We start from the raw sequence: 10774 nt of genomic DNA, 5'->3' as shown, positions 1-10774 counted from the left end.
CCATATGGGATGCAGGTGCCAAAGGCAGAAGCTTAGTCTTCTATGCCAGTCCCCACACATCATACTTCACATTTCTAATGAAAAATACTGGAATCAGTTTTTTCTTAAGCATAAAACTATTGGTGTACCTGTTTTATTAAAATATTTCCCTTAAACAATTTAAGCTATAGTTACAAAATTAGTATTTTTGGAGTACTGGTTTAAGACATCACTTGGGAAATTCACATCTTATATGGGAGAGCCTGCTTTGAGTCTTGGCTATTCCATTCTCAGTCCTTGACAGGCAGTGCATGGTGGCTCAAGTCCTCAGTCCCTGTCACCAGAGCAGGAGATCTGCATGGACTGCCCAGCACTCCAAAGTTCAAACACACATCCTGTGATTTTCCCTGTGGCCAGGGTCTGAGTCCAGTGATGCAGTCAGGAAGTCTCCCAAGAAATCTCACCTGGGATGACCTCAGATTTGGCTCTTACGTGTACTAGCCAATGTAAGGTCAGATGTGGTGTCACCTACACCAACCTACACATATACTTGTGGGTGTAGCTTGGCCAGTTCTGCCTCAGCCCCACATCTCACACAGACCTACAGCTGCTGCAGCCCAGCCCAGCCAGCCTACCACAGACCCAGTCCTCATGCATAACAGCCAGTGCCATGGCCTAGTTGGAGTGACAGCTAATAACCTCCACCAGGCCTGCACCCAGCCATGGTTTTGTGTATGCCAGCTCTGCTATAGCCCTGCATGGCCCAGCCCTTGCCCAGTTAGCCCACCCCTATTTCAGCTCACAAACATGCTGATGGATGCTAGAGCCTTGCCTAGTCTGGTCCACCCACAGCCCTGGCTCTCACAATCCCAGACAGGAGTCTCCAGAGTTCTCCTACCAGGACTGCTCCCAGTCCTGGCATTGCCCATTTACATTCTCAGCTCTTGCTGGCGTATGTTACAACTCGGCTCAACCTGGTATGGCCCACACCCTCTCCTAGCTCTTGTGCTTGCCAATGGGTGCTAATGCCTGGTCCAGCCCAGCCTGTCCCCAGACCCAGCCCACACAAACACTGAGGAGAGCTGTGGCCTTTCCTGGCCTGGCCCACTCCCCAGTCCTAGCACTTGTGCTCCCTAGAGGGAGCTGTGGACCAGTAGGTGAGTTCCCCAAGGTTCTCTACCAGGTCTGCTCCCAGCCCCAGACCTCATGCATGCCAGTGAGGACAGCAGCCCTGCTTCGCATGATCTGCCCTCAGTCCTGGCCATAGCTTGTGCTGCTGGGTGCTGCAGCTTGGTCCCACCCAGCCTTCTCCCAGTCCTAACCCCCATGTGTGTCTTGTGGGTTGCTGTTAGGTGAGTTCTGTGGTCCAGACTGTCTCTTCCTGTCACCACCCCCAGCTCTCTGCTTAAACTGGTGGGTGCTACAGTTCCACAGAGGTGAGCCCATAAGTCCCTTGTAGAATCTGCCCCCGGTAGAGGGGAAGATGTTGGGTCACAGGCACCAAAACATGGTTAGATAGGATTAATGGGTTCTGGCATTGTACATCAAAGTGTGGTATTATTGACAAAGATATTACTTGCTGTATAAGGAAGTATTAATAAAAGCATTATATACTGTTAAAAAAAAAAAGAATCTGCCCCCAGATCCGGTTCTCTTGTATTCTCGTGGGTGCTGTGTCCCAGCTTTACATGTCCACTCTCTGCTCTCACACTGACAGGTGGATTCTGTAGCCTAGCCCAGCCAGGTATGATCCCAGCTCCAGCTTTTGCAAGCACCAGTGGGTGGTGGGTGACGCTATTTAGCCCAGACCATGTCTCTCACATGGTTGGGGTACCTTGACTTAACCCAGACATGCCCTTTGGTTTCCCCTCTCTTAATCACTCCATCTCACACCTTTGCCTACATGAAAATGTGTGATCTTGTCTGTAGAAGACCTCAGAAGTCATTTTTTCCACCGTTAAACATGCCCTGAGATGTTCCTACTCCAATTAGGTCCCCAGACCCTTTCTCCAGGCAATTTGCAGCCCCTTCACCTGATGCTGGGATGGTGTGTCTCTGCCAGGAGTTTCATGCCTTGCCCATTTACCTTAAAAAAAAAAAAAAAGCTGGGGGCGGGGGAGAGAGTAAGTAACTATGCTGGCATACTGGTATAGTTAACACAAATTTGGCATTAATTAGGCCAGAATGCCTCCAGCTACTGGCTGCATTTTCAGCAGCGGCGTAACACTTGCATGAGTACAAGGCAACTTAGGCAGTTACCTACAGCTGGGAAGATTTATTTTATTTGGAAAGGCAGAGTTACAGAGAGATGGAGAGATAGACAGAAAGCTATTTCATCTGCTGGTTCATTCCTCAAATGACCACAACAGCTGGGGCATAACGGACAAGGGATTCCCTCCGGATCTCTCACATGGGTGCAGGGTCCCAAAGCTTTGGGCCATCCTCGACTGCTTTCCCAGGCCACAAGCAGGGAGCCACAAGCAGGATGGGAAGTGGAGCTGCCAGGATTAGAACTGGTGCCCATATGGGATCCCGGGGCGTTCAAGGTAAGGACTTTAGTTGCTAGGCCACGCCGCCAGGCCCAATTTTATTTATTTTTTAAAGATTTATTTTACTTTTTACTGGAGAGCCAGATAAAAAGAGAGAAGGAGAGACAGAGGAAGAACTTTCATCTGCTGCTCCACTCCCCAAGTGGCTGTAACGGCCTGAACTGATCTGATCCAAAACCAGGAGCTTCTTCTGGGTCTCCTATGTGCGTGCAGGATCCTAAGGCTTTGGATCATCCTTTACTGCTTTCCCAGGCCACAAGGAAGGAGCTGAATGGGAAGTGAGGTGGCTGGAATTAGAACCGGCACCCATATGGAATTCCAGGATGTGCAAGGCAAGTACTTTTGCCACTAGGGCTATCATGCCACGCCCTCTTTTTTCTTAAAGAGTTATTTATTTTTATCTGCAAGGCAGATTATCCATCCATTGGTTTAATCCCCAAATATCTGCAATGGCTGAAATTGAGCAGATCAGAACCAGGAGCTTTTTCTAAGTCTCCCACATGGGTGCAGGGTCCCAAGGCCATGGGCCATCCTCTGCTGCTTTCCCAGGACACAAGCAGGGAGCTAGATGGGAAGTGGAGCATGCAGGACGTGAACAGGTGCCCATATGGGATGCTGACGCTTGCAAGGAGAGGATCTGCTTTTCTAACTGAGAAGCAAATAGAAGGTAAAGAAAAGGATGAACCCACTTTTACACTTCGAAAAAAATGAGTGGACTCTCTCATTAAAACCTGAATAGAGCACTCCCATACCCAGTAGGAAACCCATCACACAAATTTGAGGAAATTTTTTTTAAGGTGAAAGAGAGAAACCAAAACTAAGCAGCAGGACAGAGAAGTTAGGAGGAAATAGGAAACATGCAGGGAACAGAAGAAAATTACTTAAAAGCTCACCAACTTTAATTAACATACCCCCAAACCGAGAGGATGTATTACTTTAATAAAACAAGAATCATGAAAAAAATATATAGCAATGAAAAAAAATGGGGCAAGAGTGATACAGAGAGTGGGTCCTGGGAAATTAAAAATATGGTAATGGATGGTAGAAATTCAACAGAGATGCTGGGAAATAAAATTGGGAAATTGCTGAGAAAGAAGATCTAAGAGATAAGACCACGCCAGCTGCAGCTTCTTCCCAGAGGACAGACATGAAGGAAGGCTGGGTTCAAAAGAAACATATCCCTGTCAAAACCCCAATGATTGCTTCTGCAGAACTGAACAAGATCTTAAAATTTGTTTGGAAATGCAGGGAAATCCAAACTAGTCTAAACAATCTTGAAACAGAGAACAAAGTGGAAGGATTCATAGTTTATCTCAAAAGTTGCTACAAAGCTATAGTAACTGAGAGAAATCGATGCTTAGATACATCAAAGAAATAAAACTTAAAAAAAAGATTTATTTACTTTTATTGGAAAGGGAGATATACAGAGAGGAGGAGAGACAGAGAGGAAGATGTTCCATCCGATGATTCACTTCCAAAGTGGACACAATGGCCAGTGTGGACCAGGTTAAAGCAAGGAGCCAGGAACTCTGAAGCTCCTTTGCAAGTGGCAGGAAGCCAGGATCTGCACCATCTTCTTCTGCTCTCACAGGCACATTAGCAGGGAGTTGGAAAGGAAGTGGAGCAATCAGGCCGTGAATTAATACTCACGTGGAATTCTGGCTCTATAGGTAGTAGCTTAACCCAGCACACTGTAACTCTGGTCCCAATTAATATTATTTGACAATAAAAAGAAATATACGGCTAATATATGCTGCAACATAGGTTGGATATTATTCTAAGTGGAATAAATTAGTCACAAAGGACCACATATTATATGATCTACTTATATGAAATGCTCAGGATATATAATTCTTAGAGAGACAGGAAGTAGACAGGTAATTCTAACTGTGGGCCTGGTGGCGTGGCCTAGCGGCTGAAGTCCTCACTTTGAACGCGTTAGGACCCGTATGATATCATAGCTAGTATTACTTTTTTTAAAAGATTTCTTTTTTTATTGCAAAGTCAGATATACAGAGAAGAGGAGAGACAGAGAGGAAGATCTTCCGTCTGATGATTCACTCCCCAAGTGAGCGCAACGGCCGATGCTATGCTGATCTGAAGCCAGGATCCGGGAACTTCTTCTGGGTCTCCCACGTGGGTGCAGGGTCCCAAGGTTTTGGGCCGTCCTCTGCTGCTTTCCCAGGCCACAAGCAGGGAGCTGGATGGGAAGTGGAGCTGCCAGGATTAGAACCGGCGCCCATATGGGATCCTGACGTGTTCAAGGCGAGGACTATGCAACTGTCCATGCCCACAATGACGGAGATGTGATTGTGTATGAAAAACTATACTATAGTAACGATATAGGGTAACTCAGTGGGGGGAAGGGAATTGGTGAGGGGATAAGAGAAATCTCACAATCTATGTAATTGTATCATATGATGATAGTAAAAATAAGTAAAATTAAAAAAAAAAAGATTATACTCCTCCACCCAGGTTTTTAAATGCAAGCTTTGTCATCATCTCTTGCCATCAAGCTACCCTCAACTAATACAGGCACACTTGCAAGAAAACAAAGATTCAATAAAGAAGAGAAAGTCCCAGAGATAGCGCCCCTTGATCCTTTCTGTCCAGATGAGCTGACTATAGAGCTTTCATTTCTCGGGATCAAATAATGGCATCAGCTTGATGGTTCCTGAGTCAGATAAGTGTAACTTAATAACTGCAAGAACCATTAGGGGATGGGGAGACTGGTGTTGTGGCATTTGTGGGTTAAGGCACTTGCTGTGACACTGGCATCCCATGTCAGAGGGCTGCTTGAAGTCTGAGCTGCTCTACATTTGCTCCAGCTCCCTGCTAATGTGCTGGAGGATGATCCTAGTATTTTGGCCCCTGCCATCCATAAGACAAATTTGGGTAGAGTGTCTGTCTGTTGACTCAAGCCTGGCATAACCTTGGCCATTGCAACCATCTGGGAGTAAACAAGTGGATGGAAGATGTCTCTCTTTTGAATACATTGATCAATTTTTAGAAAAAGGACAGAAAGCATCCTCTGAGACACGTGGAGGAAATCCTTTTCTTGCTGTGACAGGGAACAAGGTGCCAATCACAGGGAGGTGCCTTCAGGTTGAGTTCTTTGGCAACTGAAATCAAGGCAGAGAAAGGATGGAAGCCTTACTCCTGAGTCATGTGGGACAAGTGAAGATGCAGGGAAGAGTAGGCAAGGTCCAAGAGGATTCAGGGCTAGTTCCCGCTGTGTGTAGAGCCCAGGACTAGGGGCCAACCCTAGTCATGGAGGGAAGACCCATCCATGGTTGAGGCTGAGGGAATGTCAGGGTAAGGGGTGTCTGGGAATCAAGGTTTTTGGATTAAACGATGAAGCAGTTCTGGAAACGATCAGAGTGCTTGTGGATGGAAGTTGTTTCTTGGGAAATATTGTGACTGGGCATTGTTGACCTAGATGGAGGAAAGGAGAGCCCAAGCCCAGTAGATGCTGATGATTAAGAAGGAGCAGCAACTGAGCTTCCTTCAGGTCCTGGCAGCACAGATAGTCAAGGCCCACCCAGGGTTCGAGGCCTTGTGTTACTAGCTGTATTCTTCCTCATTCTGACTTGGGGTCCGAGCTCTGGATCAAATATTTGATCATAGAAAGCTTAGCATGGAGGCAGGCTGAGAATATTAACTGGAAACATTCTTCCATGGTCTCAAGTTCCGGGATAGTTCCTGTTCACTGTCTTACTCTTCTTGAGCTGCCTACGGGTATGGCCTTTGAACAGATCTGCCATCTGTCCTGCAGCCAGGAGCTGAGTGACAATGCTGATTTCGTCACAGCGCAGAGCTGCGCTCTTTTACCTGTATCTCTAGGCTCCTGTCTGGCCTTGTGATGGGTCATCTGATCTTGGTGTCAGCACCATTGCTGTCCTAATTTTCTCCTCAAGCGTCTTCCCCCATGTGTTTGCTAGAAGACAGTGTATCTTTCCAAATTAAAATTTAATACTCACAATAGAGGAATTTCACATTTCTTTCCCAGAGGTGAGGTTCTTGTAGTGCAGTGATGTTCTGTCTCTTGGTCTTGTCTGTGTTTAGGAGACAATGTTCCTCGGTAATTTTTTTATAAAGTTGTACAACTTAGAATTTGTGCACTTTCCTGATGACACTGGATTTGCCAATATCAAGATCTTCTGAACCTCTCCATAAGAGGGAAATAGATGGCCTGATTCAATGGCTCGATGGCTAAATCCTCACCTTGCAAGTGTCAGGGTTTCCTATGGGTTCTGGTTCATGTCCTGACTGGTCTGCCTCCCATCCAGCTCCCTGCTTGTGGCCTGGGAAAGCAGTGGAGGACAGCCCAAAGCCTTGGGACCCTGCACCCATGTGGGAGCCCTGAAAGAAGCTTTTGACTCCTGGCTTCGGATTGGCTCAGTTTCATTTGTTGGCAGCCATTTGGAGAGTGAACCAGCAGATGGAGGATCTTTCTTTCTCTCTGTAAATCTGATCTGCCTTTCCAATAAAAATAAATAAATAAATACATTTTTAAAAAGAGGGACATAAACTTCCATCCCATGTATGGATTCAAGTTAGTGTTCTCGGCTTGCCAGAAAAGAGTGATCTAAAGTGTTTATCAGCAAGATCCTCCCTGAGCTTTACTGATATGTATGCTTGGTAAATATCATTTAAAATTTTTTTTTTTACTCCATGCTCTTGTTATGAACAAAAACAAGCATGCTAAGTGCTGGCATATATAAACACACACACACACACACACACACACACACACACACACACGAACATGGGTTGCCCCACACAAAGATATCCATCATGATTTGGCAGTGGGTCAGATTTACCTTAACAGAAGGACTAGCAGAAGGGAAGCAGGCAGAACCTGGTAGCCCATCCAGCTGTGCTCTCCTGAGGAAGAGACACGTCCCCCAGCCCGAGTTGTTGGTCTCCTTTGTGAGGTTGGGTGGTGCCCTTCATGCAGAAAGCCAACTGGGTATTACCTGACACCCATACAAGTTCCATGTGAAAGTCATTATCTATATTCTCTTGGTGTCTTTCTCTTAGGTCCCAAATGAAGCAGACACATTCTGTGAAAGGGAACATTTGATTGATAAGTAAGAAGACAGAATTACACCTAGGGGCTGGTGACTTCCAGCTCAGCAATCCTAAACTTCCTGCCTGTATATCCCACAGCAGCATGACTATAAACAGAATTCCAAGAAAACAGAAGTTTAAACTTAAATCTACGGATCCATCATCTCACCCTTTATAATCCTGAAATCCAAAAATTTCCAAAAAGGGAAGCTTCTCCTTGTTCAGCTGGCAGCACAAGACTTGACTAGGACTTAGTAGCGACAAAGCATGACCTGAAGCAAAGCTGTTTTCAGTTTTTATTTATTTTAAGGTGAATCTTCATTAAATTTTGCTTTTAAAAATTTGGTTATGAGGTATTAATAGATTGTTAAAAATGTTGCTGGAGAGTGTTGGCCAACTCTTTGGTTCTTGCCAGATGTAAGAGAAATAAGTGGGTAAAAATCCTAAAAGAAGTGTGAATAAAGAAAAGAAAACACTCATAAGCAATCCAAGTTGAAGATGATTTTATTCACAAAGGCAAGAGAATGAAACTAGTTTGGGACTTCTGACACTAAGGCAGAAGCCAAAATTTAGGACTCTTATAGATAGCTGAAACATCAATCTTGGGCAGGTTGTTGCTATTGTTGGAAATGGTGTAGTAGAAGATGTCATGGGGATTGCAAATCTTCCACTAAAGTTCAGTATGGAACTTAAAGAACAAGAGTTTGTGGGCCCTCTCTCTGGGTAACCAGGCAAAAGAGGAACATCTTATCAAAAAATAACGACTGAACATATATGAATGAACACCACCTGGGTCTCGCATGGGGTGACAGAAGCCAAGGCACTTGAGTCATGACATACTTTTTGCCAGGATGCATTAGCTAGAAGTTGGATGCCAAGTGTAGGAGCCGGGACTAGAGCCGGGCACTCTGATATAGGATGCTGGTATCCCGACACAACACTTACAGTGGCCTACTTCTCAAAAACCATTAAACCCTGTGACAAAAGGAAGGTACCCATGTTTGAGGACTATAGCTGCCTCTTGCCTCTTAATTAAGAAGGCAAAAGATTAACAACCAGGGTCCGGCAGCGTGGCCTAGTGGCTAAAGTCCTCTCCTTGAACACCCGGGATCTCATATGGGTGCCAGTTCTATCCCAGCAGCCCCGCTTCCCATCCAGCTCCCTGCTTGTGGCCTGGGAAAGCAGTCGAGGACAGCCCAAAGCCTTGGGACTCTGCACCCATGTGGGAGACCTAGAGGAAATGCCTGGCTCCTGGCTTCAGATCAGCTCAGCTCCAGCCGTTGCAGCCACTTGGGGAGTGAATCATTGGACGGAAGGTCTTCCTCTCTGTCTTTCCTCCTCTCTGTATATCTGACTTTGCAATTAAAATAAATAAATCTTAAAAAAAAAGATTAACAACCAGAAAATTGATGATGGGTCAACTTACTGACATGAATTCCTCAGAAGGTCTCCAGTCTCTGAAAAACTAAAAGAATATTCTCAACCATTCCAAAACACTGCAACACCAAGCCAGGCTAGACTCTCCTCAACCTCTGTACACATACTCTGAGAGTGGCTTCTCTATAACTCAAATTCATGGAGCTATCTGGAGAGAAAGAGAACCTCTTAAAAATGACAGTAAAAATTAAACATGGCTCAGAGAGTCTTAAGCTGCTGAAAACCGTACTTGACTCCAAGGAAATATCTATGCTCTACTCTAGGTCATTGAAGCAAAAGATCAGAGGCCATAAACTAACAGATGCAAGAAAGTGTTTCCAATTGCTATTAAACTGATCTCTGTCTTTCTAAACTTTGGCTGCACTGTATCAAGAGACCAAGAAATCTGATACAATCACTGCCAATAGCCTTTTCGTATGTAATGACAGCTGGGAAAGCCAAACTGGAGCACAGTCCTTTATTTTTTTAATGTTTATTTTTATTTACTTCAAATAAAGGGTCTCTCTTCACATGCACACATGAAAGAGAGAGAGAGAGAGAAAAAGCTTTCCACTTGCAGATTTACTCTTCAAATCCCTAAAGCAGGGCACGGCGGCATGGCCTAGCAACTAAAGTCCTCGCCTTGAACGCCCAGAATCTCATATAGGTTGCCGGTTCTAATTCTGGCAGCTCCACTTCCCATCCAGCTCCCTGCTTGTGGCCTGGGAAAGCAGTTGAGGACGGCCCAAAGCCTTGGGACCCTGCACCCATGTGGGATACCTGGAAGAAGTTCCTGGAACCTGGCTTCGGATAGGCATAACACTGGCCATTGCGCTCACTTGGGGAGTGAATCATGGGGGGGAAGATCTTCCTCTCTGTCTCTCCTCCTCTCTGTATATCTGACTTTGCAATAAGAATAAATAAATAAATCTTTAAAAACAAAACAAACAAAACAAAAAAACAACCAAATCCCTAAAGCAGCCAGAGTGGGGCCAGATCAGAGCCAGGAGCCTGAAGCTCCATCTATATCTCCAATGTGGGTTCAGGAATTCAGCAAATGAGTCATTCTTTTCTTTTCTTTTCTTTTTTTAAGATTTATTTATTTTTATTGCAAAATCAGATATACAGAGAGGAGGAAGGAGAGAGGAAGATCCCCTGTCCGATGATTCACCCCCCAAGTGACTGCAATGGCTGGTGCTGCACCATCTGAAGCCAGGAGCCAGGAACCTCTTGTAAGTCTTCCACGCAGGTGCAGAGTCCTAAGGCATTGGGCTGTTCTTGACTGCCTTCTCAGGCCACAGTATGGAGCTGGATGGGAAGTGGAGCTGCCAGGACCAGAACCAGTGCCCATATGGGATCCTGGCATGCTCAACGTGAGGACTTAAGCCGCTAGGCCACAGTGCTGGGTTCCCAAGTCATTATTTTCTGCTTCTCAGGACGCATGGGCAGGAGGTTGGGTCAGAAGCAGAGTTGCCAACACTCTGACACGGAGTATGGCCACTGTGCCACCACACCCCTCCTCCTGAGCCCCTTTATCGTTCCTTTCCATTGCACATCCAGAACCAGAATGGAACTTGAAACAGAATTTTTTAAAAATTATTTTTATTTTCATTGGAAAGCCAGATATATAAAGAGCAAAATCTTCCTTCCAATAATTCATTCCCCAAGTGGCCACAACGGCCGGAACTGCCCCAATCCAAAGACAGGATCCAGGATTCTCTTCCAGGTCTCCCACGTGGGTGCAGGGTTCCAAGGCT

The sequence above is a fragment of the Ochotona curzoniae genome, unplaced genomic scaffold, assembly GCF_017591425.1.
Source record: "Ochotona curzoniae isolate NIBS_2020 unplaced genomic scaffold, NIBS_Ocur_1.0 contig_2404, whole genome shotgun sequence".
Lineage (NCBI taxonomy): Eukaryota > Metazoa > Chordata > Mammalia > Lagomorpha > Ochotonidae > Ochotona > Ochotona curzoniae.
The sequence above is the reverse complement of the archived record's forward strand: the minus strand, read 5'-3'. Positions refer to the sequence as shown.